General features: G+C 45.3%; 1 protein-coding gene across 4 annotated transcripts in view; it reads right to left on the minus strand.

Moving 5' to 3' along the window:
• The window catches only part of ATG10 (autophagy related 10), a 171421-nt gene extending 148819 nt beyond the window's left edge, over positions 1 to 22602 (minus strand). For all 4 annotated transcript variants that reach the window (XM_044291590.1, XM_044291566.1, XM_044291583.1 and 1 more), the window contains exon 1: positions 22578 to 22602. The gene's annotated coding sequence lies outside the window, so the exon portion shown is untranslated. The remainder of the gene's footprint in view (positions 1 to 22577) is intronic.
• Between the last annotated feature and the right edge of the window lie 204 nt (positions 22603 to 22806).

The raw sequence follows: 22806 nt of genomic DNA on the forward strand, positions 1-22806 counted from the left end.
CAATGGCTGGACGGAGAGGTCTTGTTTCTTTCCCTTAGACGCCTGTCAAGGCGTACCGCCAATGACATGGCAGACTCTAAGGACGTTGGTCTCTCATGGAAAGCAAAGGCATCTTTCAAACCCTCTGAGAGACCATGACAGAACTGACTTCGGAGTGCAGCATCATTCCAGCCTGAATCAGCTGCCCATCTCCGAAATTCAGAACAATAAAGCTCCGCAGACAGTTTGTTCTGGCATAAAATACGCAAGTTCGATTCTGCCAGAGCAACACGATCCGGGTCATCATATATCTGCCCCAGGGCCACAAAAAATCTTTCCACGGATCGAAGGGAGGGATCCCCTGATGACAGCGAAAAAGCCCAAGTCTGAGCATTACCCCTGAGCAGGGAGATGACAATCCTCACCCTCTGTTCCTCATTACCAGAGGAGTGGGGAAACAAACAAAAATGGAGTTTACATGCCTCACTGAAGCGAACAAAATTCTCACTGCCCCCGGAGAACGTTTCCGGAAGTGAGACCTTTGGCTCGCAACAGACTCCATGAGCCGGAGCAGAGCCCAATGTTTGTAGCTGAGTCACAGATTGACGGAGATCCGCTACTTCCAAAGAAAGACCCTGCATGCGGTCAACCAAGCCAGAAAGCGGAGCCATGTCAACAAGGACGGTTTTGGTGGATTATAATGTCACGGCTGTTAAGGGTAACCAGAGCATACACAGTAAGAAGAGCTACTGACCGGACCCAAACTAGGGAAGAGAAAGGGTGACCCCTGTCAGACCCTCAACACTCAATGGTGGAACGAGGCATGCCCGCGTACCTTAGACTGATGAGCCCTGTAACCCCTACAATAGTGGAAGGGGCACGGCCACCGATGCCCTGCTCAGAATATGGAGGGAACCGTGGCCACCTCAGATCCAGTCAGGAAATCACCAGGTACACAACAAAGTTTGCACACTTAGCTGATGGAGCTGCAGCCGCAGAGAAGACGGATCCAAGGGCCGCTGGCAATATCCGGAGTGCTTGCAGCAGCAGAACACAGGTCCAGAGAACTAGTAGCTTAAGAAGTGAAGATACTCAAGGCAGAGCTACAACTGAAAAGAGAAATATAATCCACGCCCTGCAATAGGAGGAGGGGTGATTTAAAGGCAGGGAAATCAATCGCAGGAGAGACAGCTGGGAGTAAAGACCTCATCACAGGGGCGGAGAAACAGAACAGTGAGAACACCTCCAAACTCTAAGTGACATCATCACAGGGGTGGAGACACAGAGCTGTGAGAACGTCTCAAAGCTCTGGTAGTGACATGAAGTCCCCCATAATAATGACCTCATTATGATTTGCTGCCTCGTCTATTTAATTTAGTAGTAGATTTTCTGTGGACTTCTGTGGTATATTAGGTGGCTTATAATAAACACCTATTAGTATTTTCTTATTGTTTTTGCCTCCATGTATTTCTACCCACAGTGACTCTGTAACATCCCGAAGTATGTTACTCAACTCTCTTTCCCCGCTACAACATGTTAAGTGTAATTTCATTGTCCGTTTATATAATTATAATGTCATTTAATGTATTCCTAGGCCTGTTTTCATATATTATGCGGCAATTTCCAGGTGCACCAGCAGGTGGCAGCAATGTGTGATCAGGACCATAGCCAGTTTAGTATTGCTAGACTAGAATAGTTCATTCCAGTTTTAGTTCCCCTCCTCTGTGAGCAGAAGTGGGCTGGTCCCATGTCCTGTCTCATGGGGAGGAGAAGGAAGTTAAGTTAGTGTACCAGCTACCCCCGCTTGGGGTAGGCTGTGTTAGTAGTAGCTCCCAGAAACAGGGATCCCAAGACAGGATCTTGCCTCGGCTGAGGCCAAGGATCAATCTTCCCAGCCTGAGCTATCAGCCTCAGCTGGTTGACAAGAAAGCAGCCGTCTCCAGCCTCCAGGAAGAAGCATTCCCTGTGGGCCAAGCTGTGAGTACATATCCAGAGTCCAGGAGAAGTCAAATTCCTCCTCAGCTAGTAAGGCCCATACTAAGCAGAAGACAGAGCAGAAGATAAATACCTGCCAGATTCCCCAGGCACATAGTATAGAAGCAGAATAGATACTGATCCCTGGCATACATTGCCTATACCTGCTGGGACCTAAGACTATTGCTGTAACTTGTATGGATTTAAGCTGCCATTCAGTAAAGACAAGTTAGATTATATTACCAGTCTGGATCTCATTTACTACTACCAAAGTTCCTCAGTTACTCCTATTAACAACACTCATTTTATTGCAAGTGAGCCAGGATCCAGGAGTCCAGCCGTATCAAGGTAGGAGACACCGTTGACACTACCATATCTGCTATACAGAGACATTATCCCCCTCTGGCATTCCTCACCTGGTACATGAGCTATACCATCTTAAAGGGCCCTGCTACAGTACCTGCGCAAGCTGCAATTGGCGTCACAAACAAACCATAGACTTAGATACACATATCCTGACCCACTGCATCATTGGCCACCGTACAAGTGTCCTGCTCATTGCAACTCCACATGTTTCAGTCATGTCTCAGTTATTCCCACTATGTCATTGTCCTCCTCACACATTACTACTTCCAGTTCCCCAGTTTTATTAGTCTTCTGGCATTAGTAGACATACAATTAAGAGGTGTACCCTACAGCTTTCCTTCTGAACTGTTCTAGTACCTCCCTCCAATCCACACCCAGTCTCATTACCTCGCCCCAGGTATCTATCTGCACTATCGTCCCCTCCTATAATGTAATTCCTCCCCCCAAGTCCCTAGTTTAAATACTCCTCCAACCTTCTAGCCATCTTCTCCCCTGAAACAGCTGTACCTTCCCCATTGAGGTGCAGCCCGCCCCTACGGTAGAGCCTGTAGCCGACAGAGAAATCAGCCCAGTTCTCCAGGAACCCAAATCCCTCCTTCTTACACCAGCTCTTGAGGAACTGCATCTCCTGCTGCCTTTCTAAAGTGGCTCATGGTATCAGTAGTATTTCAAAAATACTACTTTTGGAGGTCCTTAAAAATTCAAATCACCTAATTTCTCAATTTTAGATTGAAAAAACAACAAAAAAGTAAACATAACTAATATTGCCACATCTGAAAATGTCTGGCTTATTAAAATCTAAAAATATTTAACCTACAAGGTGAACTCCCTCATGGAAAAAAATCAAAATGGCTGAATCCGTTTTTTGATCACCTCCAAAAAATGTTTATAAAAAGATCAATAAGTCATATGTACCCAAAATGGTACAGACAAAAATATATAAAACAAAAAGCTATGAGTGTCAGAATATGGTGACACAAGGTAAATTTTCAGCATTTTTGATATTGCTGTAATTGTATTGTTTAACCCTTGACCCTGAGATTTTCCATTTTTGCGTTATTGTTTTTTCACTCCCTGCCTTCCCATAGTCCTTTTTTTTCCGTTCACATAGCCTTATGAGGGCTTATTTTTTGCAGGACAAGTTGTACTTTCTAATAGCACCATTTATGGTTGCATACAATGTAGTGGGAAGCGTAAATGTTTTCCAAATGGGGTAGAATTGGGAAAAAATGCAATTCTGGCAAAGATTTTTATTTTTTTTACACAATGCACTATGCTGTAAAATTGACCTGTTATATTCATTCTCCATGTCAGTACATTTACAACGATACGATACGTTTTAATACTGGGAAAAAAATTAAACTTTTGAGAAAAAAAGTTTAGTCACCATATTCTGACCCCTATAGCATTTTTGTAGTTAGGTGTACGGGGCTGTGTGAGGGCTAATTTTTTGCGCGGTGATCTGTACTTTTCAGTGATACCAATTTGAAGTGTGTGTGACTTTTTGATCACTTTTTATAAAATAATTATTGGGGAGTTAAAATGACAATAAATGGCAAATTGGCATTTATTTTAATTTTTTTTTACATTACGCCATTTGTCGTATGCCATTAATATTATAATATTTTAATTCTATGGGCATTTTCACACGCGGCGATGCCCATGATGTTTATTTTTTTTATTAGGTAAGTATTTTTATTCTTATTTTAAGGTAATGGGGGGTGATTTAAACTTTTATATATATATATATATATATATATATATATTTATTTATAAAAACTTTTTTTAAACTTTTTTTTTTTTTAAGTCGTCCTGGGTGACTATGGCATATAATTATATTGCCCATTGTGTTCATTGATAGGTATATAGCCATCATTGGACACTTCATTTTCAGTATAACAATACAGTGCTGCCACCTAGTGGCCTGTATTAGTATTTTCATCTAATAGACTCTGAAGTCTGCTTGAGGCTTCCGTCTATTAGATCAATGTAACAGGTTCCCCGATCTCAGCTATGGAACACTGTTACCAGAGCGGAAGCGTGCGGTTTCTGCTTCCGGACTGATCAGGTGCCATGGTCACATTTGGCCACGGCATCTGAAAGTGAAAATGTATGCTATCAGCCTCTGTTATGTAAAATATCAGAAACCTAGCAGTTATGGCGCTCGCTACACGTGCGAGCGGGTGCAATGTTTAGAGACTGGACTTCCGTCATACATGTGCGCCAGAGGTCCTGAAGGGGTTAAGCACAGAGTGAACAAAGTAAAAAATACATATGAAAATACACAATGCAAAATTGAATACATGGATTATGTATTTACTAACACTATATTGGCTATATAAATGAACAGGAGGTCTTGAGCACGGTAACTACACTATATTATGACAAGTATTGGGACACCACTTAAAGGGAACCGGTCATGTTGAACATGGTATCTGAGTAGGAGGAGCTGAGCAGATTGATACAGTATATAGTTTTGTCGGAAAAGATTTAGTAAAACTTGTAATTTATACATTTAAATTACTGCTCATTCTGGGCTTTGAAGTCAAGGGGGCAGTCCTATATATCAATCTGCTCAGGTCCTCCTGCTCTTTAACATGTGGCCTGTAGCTCAGACACCATGTTCAACGTGACAGGTTCTCTTTAATCATTAAATTCTGAGGTTTCATTTAGTCCTATTGCCGTAGGGGTATAAAACCCAGCCCCTAGCCATGCAGTCTGCCCTTACACACATTTGTGAAAGGATGGGTCATTCTAAAGAACTCACTGAATTCCAGCAAGGTACTGGAACAGGATGCCACTGCTGCAACAAGTCATGACATGTCTTCCCTCCCAGATATTCCACCATCAACTGTAAGAGGTATTATTGCAAAGTAGAAGCATTTAAGAATCTCAGCAACTCCGCCCCAAAGTGACATGACAAAGTTACAGAGGTGGGGTCGCAGAGAACTAAGGCACATTGGTGGGGAATTTATCAAGCCCTATACGCCAGAATTATGGCATGAAAAAGTCACAAATAGGGGTTTTTGTGACTTTTTGGGGTCAATTTTGTGACTCTTTGAGCACTGCGCCTTCCAGCATCACCTACAGATTTGGAGTGAAAATTTGGGCAGAATTTCAGAGTAGATTACTTTTGTGTCACATTTATGAAATGCAACTTAAAAAAAAAAAAGTCACAAAGAATTGCAACTCCATGCCAGCCATTCCACGGGCGTACTTTTACTGAAAAAGGCACAACCACATTGCACTTCCACCAAATTTATCATTACTGTAAACTTTTAATAAATTTGGCACAGGTGTGTATCGAAACTCCAGTCTAAAAACTAACCTCAAATACACCAGCAATGAAAAATTGCCCCCATACAAAGTCACTAATGCTCTGTAGAGGTCCAAACCTCCTCTAGCATTTCCATCAGCACAAAAGCTGTGCTGCGAGAGCTTCATGGCATGGGTTCCCATGGTTGCAACAAAGCTAAGTGTCGGACAGAGCGGTGTGAAGCTTGTCTCCATTGGACTCTGGAGCAGTGGAAATGTGCTCTGTGGAGTGATAAATCATGCTTCTCTATCTGGCAGTCCGATAGATAAATCTGGGTTTGGTGAATGCCAGGAGAACATTATCTGCCTGACTGCTCTGTTCCAACCGCAAAGTTTAATGGAGGAGGGATAATGCCATGAGATTGTTTTTCAGGGTATGGCCTAGACCTTAATTCTATTGAATGGAAATCTTAAAGGGGTTCTCCGGCCATTAGTGATGGACGAACATCAGCCGGGACGGTTCGCGAACGCGATCAAATGTTCGCGAACCTCAAGTTCGCGGCGGGCCTCATTTACTTTAATGGCAGGTATACCTGAAAAACCTTCAGCTCATATTTGCAGCCACCAAATACGTAGAAGTGCACAAATAGTACCAAAACATGGACTGTGACATACTAGAGGGGGATCAATGACAAAAAATAAATAAAAATGTATCTTAATCAGGGGACATTTGCATGCGTCGTAAAAAGGGAAATTATATGTTCTAAAGCAGTTTTTGTCATGTATTAGTGGCAAAATAAAAATAAATGTGCCGTTCAGCGGTGCAGTTATATGTTCTAAAGGCGTATGCTCGACAGACAGGATCCATTTTTTGTGGGTTATTGTTCTGACGGATCAGAGAAAGGGCAAAATAATCAGTGACGTTAACACAGACTTACTGCTGACACCCTCTCCACTCTGTCGGGGGGCTCTACTTGTATAAGCGTTTAATAGAACAGGTTCTGTAGACATCTATGTGGAATCAGCTGATGATCGTGTAAAAGGAGTGTGCTTCATACGTGAGTTATTTGGTCAGTTTTGGCCCCGTGACTGCCCTAATAAGTGAAGTGTGCAGTGATTCTAAGAGCGACGCCTGTCATCTGCATGTCATACTGACTCACAGTATTGTTTCACTACCACAGCACACTCCCTATGTGTGTTACTGCAGGGCACAGTGTTCTACACCCCTATAAAAGCTCTCTGCAGCCAAGAAATAGCTGTTTTGTAACACGATTCGCCACAAATAAACTTAGATCAAACCAATTTTTTTTTTATTTATTCGGCCGAATCGAATTTTTGAAAAATTCGCTCATCTCTAGTTACAATCCTCCCTTTCCCTTCTGTTATCTCTAACACAGTCAGAAGGAGTGAGCAGAAAGATCTAGCACAGCAAAGAACATGTCAATATATTTAAAAAAAATAATGATATCTTGCAGTTTTCACATCAACCACTGAGTCTCACAATAGGCTAACCCTTCTTTTTCTCACTTCTCAGCAGTCATCCTATTTATCATCACAGACAGGAATACAATGAATGACAAAACCTCTATTATAAAGCAGGAGGCAAAGAACACAAGATCCTCCATTGACAACAGATGGACGCAGCCGACCTCTTGCCGTCTCTGCACAGTGACCTCTGAACTGCTGTTTATAGAGCACCGAAGCGGCTCAGCAGAGATGGATGTTCCTGTAATCATGTACTGCGAACAGAAAAATCTACAATCAGACATAATTGTAGATTTGGAAAAAAGCCTGTATCTGGTTTTAGCAAAATAAAATTACCTTTAAAGGGGTTGTCTCACCTCAGACAGCTAGGTTATGCCCTCAATGTCCGATAGGTGTGCACCTATCTTAGAACAGAGCCTGAAAACTGAAGGAGGGCGGACCGCCCATGCACGACCTCCCTCCATTCATTACTATGGGAGCACCGAAAATAGCCGAGCGGTGTCCCATTGAAATGAATGGGAAGCGTACCGCACAAGTGCAGCCACCACTCCATTCACTTTTATGGGGCTGATAGAAATAGCTTTAGGATTATGGTCACCTCATTTCTAAATGTACGACTTTGATTATCTGAGAAAGTACGTGTGTAATCCACTCACCACCGTGCTGTCAGTAGTATTACAGTCAAATTGTACACTAATCCGTTTATATATTTAATTTCCATTTTTCTTGCTTTGGGTTAATATTAGAGGGGCTGAGCATAACTTTCCACTATTTTCACTTTTCAATGACAGCTCTATAACACAGTGGTACTATACAGAAATAAATCACAGTTCTTATCCATAGGACAATGCGATACGGGTCACAGATACATCCAGAAGTTAACTAGCTTATACCAGGCAGTCAGACATTGTCACATTGTGATACAAAGTCAATTATCCTAACATGTCCTCAACAGATCCCTTCAAATACAGAAGGCTATAAGTTTAAGCTTTTGAAGAAGAGAAAATCCGACCAGATTTTTAAAATATACCTCATATCCAGAAGAGCTCAGGGAGCGCTGGACGCAACTAATCGGAACTTTTTTTTCTCATTTACTTCAGTTATTTTTTTCATTCTCTCCAACCATGATTGCATTGTTAAAGAGGTACTTTTAATTAGAAAATGTAATTATAGCCACTGATTTGTTCAATAAAATCTATCTGTATAAAGCCACCTGTTTATTCTTTTCCTTATTTTTTCATCCCCCTTGGTAACATCGCTGAAATGGTCGCACATGCTCAGTTTGATTTTTCCAATCATTATCGGAACTGAGTATAAATATTCCAATTTCCAATAATTGCCCAGATATTCTGTACATGTAAGTGCTCCTGACATACACCGAACCCCAAACAAGTCTATATAGTACAATGGGCCCAGTGTATATCAAAGAGTGTAGTTTTTACTTGTTTGACCGGTATACCTTCTATTTATGTTATTTACTTATATAGCGCCAACATATTCTATAGCGTTTTACAGAAGTTATCATCACCCATTGTACCCAGGGGTGCTCACAATCTAAATCAGTATGTCTCTGGAGTGTGGGAGGAAATCCCCACAAAGAGAAAACATACAAAGTATAGGATTCTCTGTGCGCTTTTTAATACATTGCATCCCACAAAATAATGTATTTTTTTGTTACAAAGTAAGTCAATAAGTGTTGGAGCCATACATTTGGCAATGTAATTAAAAGTACTTCTAGCACATGCCTCAAGCATAAATTATATCTGAACAGATCTTAAAGGGGTTGTGCCAAGTTAAAAGGTTATCCCCTACCCACAGTGTAACGGATCTCCTGGCACCCCGACCGCGTATCTCCGTCGATAGATGCTCCTAGTGCTTCCCGAGGTCTCCAAGCACTCCACTTGACACAGTAAGCGCTGCAGACCCCACGAACCGCCAAAGCGTGGTTGAGGCCTCACCGTCTCCTACCCACCCTGGACCTACGACAAGGCTCCAGTGGGTGAACCTCTCCTACAGCCAGAGAGCAGGATCAGCTCTTACAAGAGCTAGTAGTTATGCCAGGGGAGTATAGCAAATCTTCAGCGTATAGCAATCCCCCAGTGTTGATCAGTTACCCAAACACCAGCCTCAACATGATGAAGGATAAAACAGGCACACTTTATTGAAGGCTACCCGCCCGTATTTATGCAGGTCCTTATCTGGTGGACACGCCCCTAGGGGACCAGAAGGAAGACTGTGACACAGGACCGATATGCAGCAATTCAGGAAACACAGACACAATACATCCCCACAATGCATCATGGTTTCCTCCTCTCTGCCCTGGCGACACCTGAGGAGCAATTCAATTATCTCTCAGGACAAAGGGAAATCGCCATTGTACATGTGGGGACAACAGGACAGAAATCACTATTCAAATATACAATGTCACAACCATTACAGTAAACACAGACATTTAATATATCCCCAGATAGCTCAAGTCTGAGTGCATATTATTAGGTGAATGGCATTCAGACTACACGAATACAATAAAATTAGCTATCTGGGTACCCTCACATAACATAAAATACAATTCCAAAGACAGATTTAAGCTGTGCGGCCGGTCTGTCTTCTCCTTTAAAGTTAGTATGGGCCATAATCCTGAGGCAAGAGGCTGGTAAACAGGCCCCTCCAAAACACAGTGGCGAGGTTGGTTTCGCCACACAGGATAGGGGATAACTATCTGATTGGGGTGGGGAACACCCACTGGTAGCTCCAGCCTGCTGCTGCTCCATTCATTGTCTATAGCACTGCAGGAGATAGCAGAGTACAATCTCTCAGTCTCATAGAGAATGAATGGAGCAGCAGTGCGCCTGCTCAGTCTGCTGCTTCATTCCGACAGGGGCAACAGAAGCCCCATTCTCAGGGTCATGGTGTGTCCCAGCAGTCGGATAGTCCCTGTGGATAGGGGGCAACTTTTAAGCCTGGCACAGCCCCTTTATCCGTCAGGAAGAATTCATATCAATTCCCTGTTTTAAAGGGGTTATCCAACCCCTATAATGCCTCCCCAAATGCCCGGGCACTTCACACAGATTGCACTTACCTCGCTCCGCGGCACCTGCTTCGCTTCTGATGCCCGCAGCGTGCCTGCATCTCTCCGCTGCGTGGATGAAAACATCCGGCGACAGGAGGGGGTCAGCCAATAGCAGGCTGCGATGGGGACGATCCCCCCTAGCATTACCCGCGATGCGAGGGGGGGCTCGTCCCCGTCACAGCCTGCTATTGGCTGTCACCACCTCCCACGTTGCAGGATGTTTTCATCCAGACGATGGGGAGATGCAGCGACGGCAATACGGGCATCAGGAGTGACGCGGGTTTCAGGGAGCGAGGCAAATACAATCTGCGTGAGGTGCCCGGGCATTTGGGGAGGCATTATAGGGGTTGTATGAACCCTCTAACTACAGTAGTGTATTTGTGATATACATGCTGTCATGGGTATGGTACATAGAAATGTAATTGTAGTGAATACGCTAAATGAGGACTTTGCAAGCTTTTTCTACTGGGGTCTCGCCATCAAAAACATAGTAATGCCTGGTTCTTATCACGTACTTGCCAATTTTCAGAAGTCGGCAGAACGTGATTGTGGCGCAGGAGGAAGGCACCTGGTGACATACATTTAGAGCCCATGGAAGGGAAGAAAGCAGCCCTTCATGAGATGTGCAGGAGATCTGCCAGCATTTATGTTGCTAAATCAGGTGTCATTGAGATTGAGAGGGGTCTAAGCAGCAGAAGCTATCCTCGACAAAACTAAGCTTCAATACACAGGCACAGCCCAGGAATAAGGGTGGCGCTGTTTCTAGAAGAAAGCACAATTACAAGTGTTGCAGATTTCTGAGGAAGAAGGATCAGTCAGGATAGATTTCAACATTGCCAAATGCCTATGTCTTCAAGGAGATAAACCAAAGCCAGAGTTGTATGGCAGCTGCTTCTACCACCTCTTCCTACTAAGAATACAATGCGCACTCATCCAAGTCAAGTGTGCATGCATATGGGGGGAGTTGGCAGGAGCAGCTCTCGGCTGTAATCTCGTTCTGCTAAAATACTGTATATGGCCGCCTCATAAAGAGCAGAATATCATCCCATGAACCTATATATCCACAGAGGTATATGCAATACAGAACATAAGTGAGCACCTAGCATGTCTGTAGCCCATTGCAGCTTCCAAGAAGGTACCATATATCCCAAGAATAATACTAAGGCTACGTTCACATCTGCGGCAATGCGACCTGGCCGCCAGTTCTGGCAGAGATTTCCAAGAATAGGCCGAAAAAAAAATGCAGTGTGCATTGGTTTCTGTCTGGCCGATTCTCGGCATATTTGCTGGATTGGAGCTGACAGATGTTTTGGTTGCATTCGGCAGTGCCGGATCCGGACAATTCTGGCAGGCTGTTCTCTGCCGAAATCCATGCTGCCGATGTGAAAGTTGCCTCACTGAATTTAGTTTGGTGCACTCCTATCCTGTGCCTATACGACAGTAAGGCAGTAGTTATAGCTACAACCCCGGCTATCACTATTTATGTCATAGGCACCTGGGTCGTTTCTGATCCCACGCGCTCTTTGTTTGCTCCTTACATCTCTCGCACTGGGGTTTCCCACAACCAGGATTTGTTTCTACGAGTTAATCCAACGCCTGCAGCACAGTGTACCTGAACATCAGAGATGTGCAATCGTTAGGCTTTATGAGTGATATTCCCCGAGGTGCGTTCACAACGTGATGACAGCTGCATGACTCGTGTGAATGAGCACTAACGCTGTCACAAAACAGAATTTCTAGCAATGGTAACAGCCACGCTTTAATATCATTGCTCAGAGGGTATAGTTTCATGTTCTCTCACTTTAACAAGGCCACTAAGGGTGGGTTCACATCACGTTTTATGCCTCTGTTTGACGTACGTGTTAGAAAAAAAAAAGGATACGATAAAAACTGCAACACACCACGCTCTTATATCCTGCACAGTCCAGTAAAAAAAAAAACTTTTTTTTTTTTTTACAATGGGCAATGGATGCCACTGTACAGTATCAGTCTGAAGCATCCGTTTAAGGCCTCATGCACACGGCCATTGTTTTGGTCAGCATCCAAGCCACCGTTTTGGCTCGGATGCGGACCCATTCACTTCAATGGGGACGCAAAAGATGCGGACAGCACTCCGTGTGCTGTTCGCATCCATTGCTCCGTTCCGTGGCCCCGCCCAAAAATATAACATGTCCTATTGTTGTCCACGCTTTGCGGACAAGAATAGGCAGTTATATGTAAAGGCTGTCCGTGCCGTTTCGCAAATTGCACCCGGGGACAATGGAAGTCAATGGGAGAACCCGAGCATTAAACTAGGCACCCCCTGCTGTGAAGAGGGGAGGGTGTCTGGTTCATAGGAAAAGGTCAGAAATTGATGGAAACCCCACCAAAATGGTTCGGGAACAGCATGGGGAGGATGTCTGGATGCATCTTGGACTCCCAGGTCGCTGCTGGGAACGATGTTGCCCGAGTAGTACGCCACTTTTACAGACTGACAATAATACACTCAAAACCGAAGATAAAATCGATTTTAGAGGAAAAATTATTAGGAAACATTCTTTCCTGTATATTTACTTGTATATAAAGTGCAAGTGCTGCCAAAAATTACAAGGAAGGGGCACTCCGATACAACCTGTATATCACATAAAGGAGGGCCTCATTCACATTGTGGTACAATCGTTCAGGTAGTGGGACTCTTACGCTCATAAATCCTATGCACTAAGTGAAAGGGCTTCCAAAAATTACAAGGAACCGGCACTGTATTCAGTACTTTATAAAAACACATTTAAGGTGCCTTCATGTTCAGCCGCTTTCCTCTGGTGGAGTAGAGAAGTCAGGGGCAATCCAGGCCTTGTTCATTTTTATAAGGCCTCATGCACACGACAGTATTTTTTCACGGTCCGCAAAACAGGGTTCCGTTGTTCCGTGATCCGTGTCCGTTTTTTCTTCCGTGTGTCTTCCGTGATTTTTGGAGGATCACCAGACATGAAGGAAAGTTAAAATAAAGTCGTTTTGGTGTCCGCCTGGCCGTGCGGAGCCAAACGGATCCGTCCTGACTTACAATGCAAGTCAATGGGGACGGATACGTTTGACGTTGACACAATATGGTGCAATTGCAAACTGATCCGTCCCCATTGACTTTCAATGTAAAGTCAGGAGTCCCTATCTGAGTTTTCTCCAATCCGATGGTATATTTTAACTTGAAGCGTCCCCATCACCATGGGAACGCTTCTATGTTAGAATATACCATCGGATTTGAGTTACATCGAAAACTCAGATCCGACAGTATATTCTAACACAGAGGCGTTCCCATTATGATGGGGACGCTTCAAGTTAGAATATACTAAGAACTGTGTACATGACTGCCCCCTGCTGCCTGGCAGCACCCGATCTCTTACAGGGGGCTGTGATCCGCACAATTAACCCCTCAGGTGCCGCACCTGAGGGGTTGACTGTGCGTATCATAGCCACCTGTAAGAGATCAGGTGCTGCCAGGCAGCAGAGGGCAGACCCCCCTCCCTCCCCAGTTTTAAATTCATTGGTGGCCAGTGCGGCCCCCCTCCCTCCCCAGTATTAAATTAATTGGTGGCCAGTGCGGCCCCCCTCCCTCCCCAGTATTAAATTCATTGGTGGCCAGTGCGGCCCCCCTCCCTCCCCAGTATTAAATTCATTGGTGGCCAGTGAGGCCCCCCCTCCCTCCCTCCCCTGTATTAAATTCATTGGTGACCAGTGAAAGTCAATGGGTCCGCAGAAAATCACGGAAAACGGAACAACGGACACGGATGCACACAACGGTTGTGTGCATGAGGCCTAAGAGTCAACTTGTCAGCATTTTCAGTTGACAGGCGGATGCGTTTATCAGTTATTATGCCCCCAGCAGCACTAAATACCTGCACTGACAAAACGCTGGTGGCACATGTCCAGCTTGGACACCCAGTAGTTGTAAGGCACAGAGGGATCATTGAGGACGCTGACATGGTCTGCTACGTACTCCTTCACCATCTTCCAAAATGTTTCCCTCCTTGTGACACTAGGCCACGCATCAGGGTGAGGGTGCTGGAGGGGTGTCATGAAACTGTCCCAGGCTTTTGAGTGTGTTTCCCTGCCTCTGTTGGAACCGCTGTGTGTTCCCCTTCGCCGTTTCGCCACATCTCCCCCTCGGTTGCCCAAGTAACTACGTACTCTGCAGCCTGACAAAGTTGTCAGCTGGAAATTTTTGGAGCAATTTTTCCACAAGGACCTTCTGGTATTGCAGCATTTTGCTTGTCCTCTCCACCACAGGAATGAGAGGTTCTCTTTGTAGCGGAGGTCGAGAAGGGTGAACAACCAGTAATCGGTGTTGTCCAAAATGCATAAAGCGAGTGGGTCACGGGAAAGGCAGCCTAACATAAAGTCAGCCATGTGTGCCAGAGTCCCAACATGCAAGACTTCGCTGTCATCATCAGGAGGATGACTCTCAATCTCCTTATCCTCTTCCTCCTCCTCTGCCCATCCACGCTTAACAGATGGAACTAAACTTCCATGGGCACTACCCTCTGTAGCTGAGGCAACCGTCTCCTGCCCCTCCTCATCATCATCAATTTGCGCTGAGAAGACAAACTGAGGGTGTAATGTTTTCCCCCATTTCCACCTCTTCCACATGCAAAGCATCAACCTTAATTGAGCAGCGAGCGTTTGAGTAGACACAGAAGTGGCATGGTTACGCTGATAATAGCATTATCGCCGCTCACCATCTGTGTTGCTTCCTCAAAGTTTCTTAAAACCTCACAGAGGTCAGACATTAATGCCCACTCCTCGCTTGTGAAGAGCGGAAGCTGACTGGAAAGGCGATGACCATGTTGCAGCTGGTATTCCACTACTGCCCTCTGCTGCTCGCAAAGCATGGCCAACATGTGGAACGTCGAGTTCCAGCGCATGCTGACGTCGCACAACAGTCGGTGAGCTGGAAATTGTAAGCGCTGCTGCAGCACTGACAGACCCGCGGAAGCTGTCAATGACTTGCGGAAATGGGCACACACGCGGTGCACCTTCACCAGTAGCTCAGGCAAATTGGGGTAGGTTTTGAGAAACCGCTGAACCACTAAGTTGAAGACGTGGGCTAGGCATGGGATGTGTGTGAGCTTGCCGAGATCCAAAGCCACCACCAAGTTACGCCCATTATCATACACAACCATGCCTGGTTCTAGGTTGAGTGGCGCCACAGCTCAGTCTCTTATCCCCTGCCACAGCTCTGCGGCGGTGTGCTGTTTGTCACCTAAGCAGATCAGCTTAATCACGGCCTGTTGACGCTTCCCCACTGCAATGCTACACTGCTACACTGCTTCCAGCTACCGACTAATGACTGACTGGTGCTGCAAGAGGATAATTCTGAGGTAGAAGTGGAGGTGGAGAAGTGGGGGGTTGGAGCCACTAACGTAGGTGGTGGCGGATACCCTGATGGAATTAGGGCCCGCGATCCTTGGTGTCGGTAGCACCTGTGCCATTCCAGGGTACGACTCGCTCCCGACCTCCACAACGTTCACCCAGTGTGCCGTCAGGGAAATGTAGCGTCCCTGGCCGAAAGCACTTGTCCATGTGTCAGTGGTTAAGTTTACCTTTCCAAGAAACTGCGTTGCTCAGGGCATGGGTGATGTTACCGGACACATGTTGGTGTAAGGCGGGCACGGCAAACCGTGAAAAATAGTGGCGGCTGGGGACTGCGTAACAAGGGGCGGCCGCCGACATCAGGCTGCAGAAGGCCTCAGTATCCACAAGCCTAAATTGCAACATTTCCAGGGCCAGTAATTTGGAAAGTTGCGCATTTGGTGCTATAGCCTGTGGGTGGGTGGCTGGGTATTTGAGCTTGGGTTCAAATGCCTGGGGTAAGAACATTTGTATGCTGCGCTGGGACACAGAAGTGGATGTGGTCGCTGATGGTGCTTGCGAAGGTCCAGGTGCAGGGCAGGAGGCATCCGGGCCTGCACCTTCGACAGGGGATTGGCCAGCACATAACACAGGGGAAGAGGAGGCAGTGGTATAACACACAGATTCTGGACCCAGGCGTTCGGCCCACCTAGTACGGTGCTTTGATGACATGTGGCGGATCATGCTGGTGGTGGTGAAGTTGCTAGAGTTCACACCACTGCTCATCTTTGTATGGCACAGGTTGCAAATTGCAATTCTTTTGTCGTCCGCACTTTCCTCAAAAAAGTGCCAGACTGCAGAACACCTAACCCTTAGCAAGGGAGATTTCCGCAAGGTGTGCTCCGGGGAACAGTTGCAGGCCTGTTTGGTGTGGCCCGCCTTCTCTCTTTTGCCCACCCCACTGCCTCTTCCAGCCTGTTGCAGTGCTGTTGATCCCTCCCTTTCTGTACGGCAGTCCTCGCTTGGCTTGCCACCTTCCCAGGTTGGGTCAGTGACTTCTACGTCCACCACCTCCTCTTCCACTTCCTCACTCTGCTCATCCTCCTGACTTGTTGACCTAACAACAACCTCAGTTATTGACAACTGAGTCTCATCCTTATCATCAACCTCTTGAGACACTAATTGCCGTTGACTTATTGGCAACTGTGTCTCATCATCATCTACCCCGTGAAACACTAATTGCCATTCCCCACCGTCATCTTCTTGTGACTGTGAATGCTCAAGAATTTGGGAATCAGGGCAGAAGATCTCGTGTCCCTCTTCAAGCAGGCTTGTTGAGAGGCCCAAATGAATGAATGGCGCTAAAAAGAGCTCCCTGGAATATCCAAGTGTGGGATCACTTGTTTGACAAGACTCTCCATGGTGGGAGGAAGGAGGATCAGGGTGAGAATTGTGTTGACCAGACTTTTGGCTACTGAGACTGGACTTGGTGGACGACAGGGTGGTGCTTAACCGACTGGAAGCATTATCTACTGCAATCCAACCGACCACCTGGTCACACTGGTCTGACTTCGAGAGCATTGTCCTGCGCCACCCAGCAAACTGGGACATGAATTTAGGTATCGTGGATGATTGTTTTTCTTGTGCTCTGGCAACAGGTACAGTTTCAACGCACCCAGGGCCACGGCCTCTGTGTGCACCATCAGCATCACGGCCATTTCCCTGTCCCTTACTGCTCGCCTTCTTCATATTAAATGTTATATATTCTTGAAAGTATGTCACCCGTACAGTAGCATAGGATTTGTAATTGTATGCGCAACAATAAATAAATAAATAATGGTATTTAGGATGTGGAAACGTCACACGGGACAAATACCGCAGATAATGTCGCTGATGTCACACAGCTACAGCAACAGCTAATAAAAAATTACAGGGAATGTCACAGGTATTTGGGATGTGCACACGTTACACAGAAGATGTAGCGCAGCGAACGTCGCTGTCCACAGCAGACACCGTCTACGGAAAAATACACTGTATGTAACAGATATTTTTGGGATGCGCACACATTACACAGGAGATGTAGCGCAGATAATTTCGCTGTCTGCAGCGGCCTAACTATTGCACGCTATTTAGCGCAGGATGAGCTAAAAATATATATTGCTGCAACACACAATAGTCCTTAAAAGGACTTTTGGGTCTGTAAAGTTTTAGCAATTTAGCTCAGGCTGCGCTAAAAATATATATTGCTGCTGCCACACACAACAATAGTCCTTAAAAGGACTTTTGGGTCTCTGACAAGTTTTTCAACTTAAAAAAAAAATCTTTCCCTTCTTCAGCACAGCTCTCCTTGACTAACACTGAGCCAAACAAGTGTCATCGGGTGCTATATAGCACCCGATGATGCATTTCGGCCAGCCAATTACTGTAATGCCAGTAACCAACATGGCTACAGCATTACAGTAAGGGCAGTACTTACCTGCATGTTAATTTGCTGCGTAGCAGCCAACAAACATGCGGGGAGAAGACTCGAGAATTGCGCTCGAGCACATGCGGTGTTCGGCCGAGCATGCTCGATCAACACTATTCTTGTAGGAATAACAGATGGATTGCACAGCCCAGAGTCATATGAAAAGATGCTACAGAATTGTTATATTGTGTGGGACAGACATGACAGGAGAGGTGATGGGTCGTGTTTAATGAGCTGTTCACAAAGCAGTCACTTAATAGCCAGCAGTAATACTGAACAAGACATGACGGACTTCACTTAAGGGCTTATGCACACGACCATTATTGTTTTGCGGTCCGTTTTTCACGGATCTATTGTTCCGTATCTGAGTTTTTTTTTCTCTGATTTTAGTCCTCTTCTGTTCCGTTATTCCACAAAACATATCCGTATGTGATCCGTTTTTTGCAGATCGGAAACAGAAACAGTAACTTATTAATCACCAAACACATGAGCAATATGGGCTGGGCATAGCATTTCTACAGTATGGATCCACAAAATACAGATGACATATGGATGTGTTCCGTGTGCGTTCCGTATTTTTTGCGGACCTATTCATTTGAATGGGGCCTCGGACCATGATTTGAGGACAATAATAGGACATGCACTACTTTTTTGCGGGACGGAAATACGGAAACTGAATGCACACGGAGTACCTTCCGTTGTTTTTGCAGACCTATTGACGTAAATGGTTCTGCATACGTTCCGCAAAAAAAATGGAACAGAAGCAGAAAGAAAATACGTTTGTGTGCATGAGCCCTAATTCTCATTGTTTCTTCATGGGTTCTCTCCAGCTTCTTGAACGTCAAAACTTTGCAGTTGTATGACTGATCTGCCGACTCAGCATACAGTACAATGAATGCAGAACTCGGGGCCTTGGTCAAATCGTGTAATTCTGCCACCAAAGGAAAAGAAAATCTGCACCAAAACCACAGAAAAAGAAACGCACAAAAATCTGCACTATGTATGGCAGTTTTGTTTTATTTCTACTGCAGTTTTTATGTATTTTTGGCATGGATTTTCTGTTTATTTTTAACAACCCCATTGAAGTCTATAGGGAAAACCACTCTACAGAAGGTGCAGAATCACACAAACAATTGACAAGCTGCAGATCTTAAAATCTGCACAACAGGTCAATTTCCACATCTAAGAAAGAAAGCAAACTGTACATCAGATCTGACAAATCTCACGCACTTTGCTGATACTGTATTAGGCTGCATTTACACGTCCGTGGAACACGGACCGTGTGATACAGGACTGGCATCCTGCTTAGTGCAGGAGCGCACGGCATCATTGGTTTCTATAACGCCGTGCGCTTCCTGCTGCAGCCGCAGTACAGTGATACACTCGTATGATCTATACGAGTGTATTACTGTACTGCGGCTGCAGCAGGAAGCGCACGGCGTCATAGCAACCAATGATGCCGTGCGCTCCTGCACTAAGCAGGATGCCAGTCCGGTATCTCACGGGCCGTGTTCCACGGACATGTGAATGCAGCCTTAGGGCTTGTTCACACGACCGTATGGCTTTTTCAGTGTTTTGCGGGCTGTTTTTAACGGATCCGTTTTTTCCATTTTTTGTTTCAGTATTGTTTCCGGTTACATTCCGTTTTTATTGTGAAACCATTGAAAAGAATGGTTCTCTATACGGAACTCAAAAAACTTTTGTGTGAACGAGCCCTTATGCTGAAGAAACACGCATAATCTGGATCATGTTATCACGATCAGTGGTGGGGGGGGACTCAACTCCACAATGAACACAGGAGGGAAAGGGAACAGTAACTGGGCCTGGAAACTAGGGAAGAAACAGGTCACCTCATAGACAACCCTAATCCGGGCCCTGACTACCTATCAACATAAATAGACCTTGAAGGTAGGAATATTCATAAGCAGGAGACCTAGGCCCTGATTTCCCTATAAGGCCCTGGAATAAGTATAGGACCAGAGACAACCCATTCCTCTCCAGATGGACGAATGGAAGTCTCTGTCTCAGGCCCAGATACAACAGTTAATATAACAAATACAAACAAACATGACACTTAACTTCTGTAGAGATGGAAGAACAGGAACACCAGAGAGGATCTCACACCAGCTCAACCAAATCCAAATTAAGCTATTAACCGCATAGTCAGAAGGGTGGGTGAGAATATAAAGGGTAGAAGTGATGACCACTGAGCAACAGTTGAGAAAAGGGAAATGGTCATTAACCCTCTTAACACTGAATCAAGAGAAATCAAGGAGGCTGTTAGATTCCTCCACGCTTAGCCAATCTCCTTGATTTCCTGACATCAGTCACCTGAGGGACCGTGACACATGTGCAGTCACAGAATTTTATTGTGATGATTTTTTTACCTTCCTGAGCGAGCGCTGGACTACCTGATCTAATTATGTTGTGGGCGCTTCTGGGATCACTTGCCGTACATCGGGCACGTGATCTTAGCCTGGTTTCAACTCACAATGTTCATGGGTGCGTGCACAGTCAGGCAGCCTCGGACACAGACACCTCACAGTGCCAGAGGCTGCCTGACTGCACAGGCGCAACCTCCGTACAATTTGTGTTGGAACCGCCACTCGCCACTGTGGACAAGATTGAAATGAGATGAGATTAAAAGAATAAATAACCGAATAACCCCTTTAATACAGAAAAGTGGCTTTCAACACATCAAATACATGATGTTTTGGCCTCATGCACACAGCCATTGTGCGGCCGTTCTGTGCATTGGGGAGCGCAATTTGAGGTCTCCAATGCACGTGCCCCATCCGTGCTGCAGCCGCGATGGATCCAGACCCATTCAACTTGAATGGGTCCGTGATACGTCCGCACCGTAAAAAAATAGAACAAGTTCTATTTTTTTGCAGTGCGGAGGCACGGACAGAAACACCACGGAAACACGCCATAGTGCTTCCGTGGGGTTCCGTGCCCCTGTTCCATTCAAGTGAATAGGTCCACAATGCGGGCCGCAATACACAAACACAGTCCGTGGGGCAGCGGAAGCGGAAGCAAGTCCATATGCAGTGCGTTTTACACTGATCATTGCTAAGAGATGTTGTTTGTAAACCTTCAGTTTTTATCACGCGTATAAAAAACGCATTAAAAAGCATTGCACCCGCACGGAAAAACTGAACAACGGAACGCAATCACAGACAAAGGCCTCCTGCACACGAACGTGATTGCCCGACCATGGGGCAGCCACAGCGGATCGCAGACCCATTCACTTTAATGGGTCCGCGATCCGGCCGTTCCGCAAAAAAATAGGCCATGTTCTATCTTTTTGCGGAACGGAAGTACAGGACGAAACTCCACGGAAGCACTCCGTAGTGCTTCCATAGGGTTCTGTTCCGTTCCGCACCATTCCGCATCTCCGGATTTGCGGACCCATTCAAGTGAATGGGTCCGCATCCGTGATGCGGAATGCCCACGGAACGGCACCTGTGTATCCAGTCCGCAATACGGCAACAGGGCGCACACGCCAGTGTGAAAGAGGCCTAAGTCATCAATATTTTTTCTAGCATAACCCATTTAGGGACTTGCATTGCAGATACCATCAAAAAAGCCAAACACAATAGCGTAGAATGCTGCACGATCTTGTCCTGTAAGGCCTAGTTCACACGGACGTATGGCTTTTATATTTTTTTGCGGTCCGTTTTTCACGGATCCGTTGTTCCGTTTTTGAGTTCCGTTGTGTTTCTGTTTCCTTTCCGTTTTTCCGTTCCGTTTTTCCGTATGCCATGTACAGTATATAGTAATTACATATAAAAAAATTGGGCTGGGCATAACATTTTCAATAGATGGTTCCGCAAAAACGGAACGGATACAGAAGACATACGGATGCATTTCCGTATGTGTTCTGTTTTTTTTGCAGACCCTTTGACTTGAATGGAGCCACAGAACGTGATTTGCGGGCAATAAAAGGACATGTTCTATCTTTCAACGGAACGGAAAAACGGAAATACGGAAACGGGATGCTTACGGAACACATTCCGTTTTTAATGCGGAACCATTGAAATGAATGGTTCCGTATACGGAACACAAAAAAACGGCCCGTACACTCGCAAAAAAAACGATCGTGTGATAGGCCTAAGGCTGGGTTCACACGTGACGGATTAGCTGCAGATTTTCGGGAGAGTCCGCAGCGTTGTACAGTACCAGCAAAGGGGATGAGGATTTTAGAATTTTCATCTATACGTTGCGTTAAAAAAAAGTATTTTTTTTCTGCTGCAGATTAGACATAGAAATGCTGCCGAAAATCTGCAGCTAATCAGTCATGTGTGAACCCAGCCTAAAACCAGCTCTGTTTTTTGCTTATGTTTTTACGTACTTGATTTGACCACTTCACAATTTACAACAGTAGAAGTGATACGAATCTATTCTTCATATTTTACCGTATATCAGTAGGTTGCAACCCACATCTCTCATTTTGCACTACACCTCCCAGCATCAGCTACAAAAACAAGCTGCTAAATCTATCGTGTTTCTACTGTCCGCAGCATTACTACACTGAGTGTGTGTATATGCACAGATATATGTGACTGTATACCCATATCTGTACATAGAATTATCTACGTCTTTTCTAGATGACATCCAGCACTTTTCCTCTGCAGAAACACATCCAACACCACTCACATGTCTTCCTGCTCCCCAATGCCTCTCCCAGCATCCCTCGCTTCATACTACCGTAATATACTGCATACTGCAGCCTGCTCACATTACCACACCGCCTGGACTATGAACTCTCTTCCTGTGGTGTGAATATTTCCATAGACGACGCATCCTCCTGTTGAGTAGGGCGGCGTTCACAACCGGAGATTATTGCTTTGGTTTAGGACTCATGCACATGAACTTATTTTCGCTC

The sequence above is a fragment of the Bufo gargarizans genome, chromosome 1, assembly GCF_014858855.1.
Source record: "Bufo gargarizans isolate SCDJY-AF-19 chromosome 1, ASM1485885v1, whole genome shotgun sequence".
Taxonomy (NCBI): domain Eukaryota; kingdom Metazoa; phylum Chordata; class Amphibia; order Anura; family Bufonidae; genus Bufo; species Bufo gargarizans.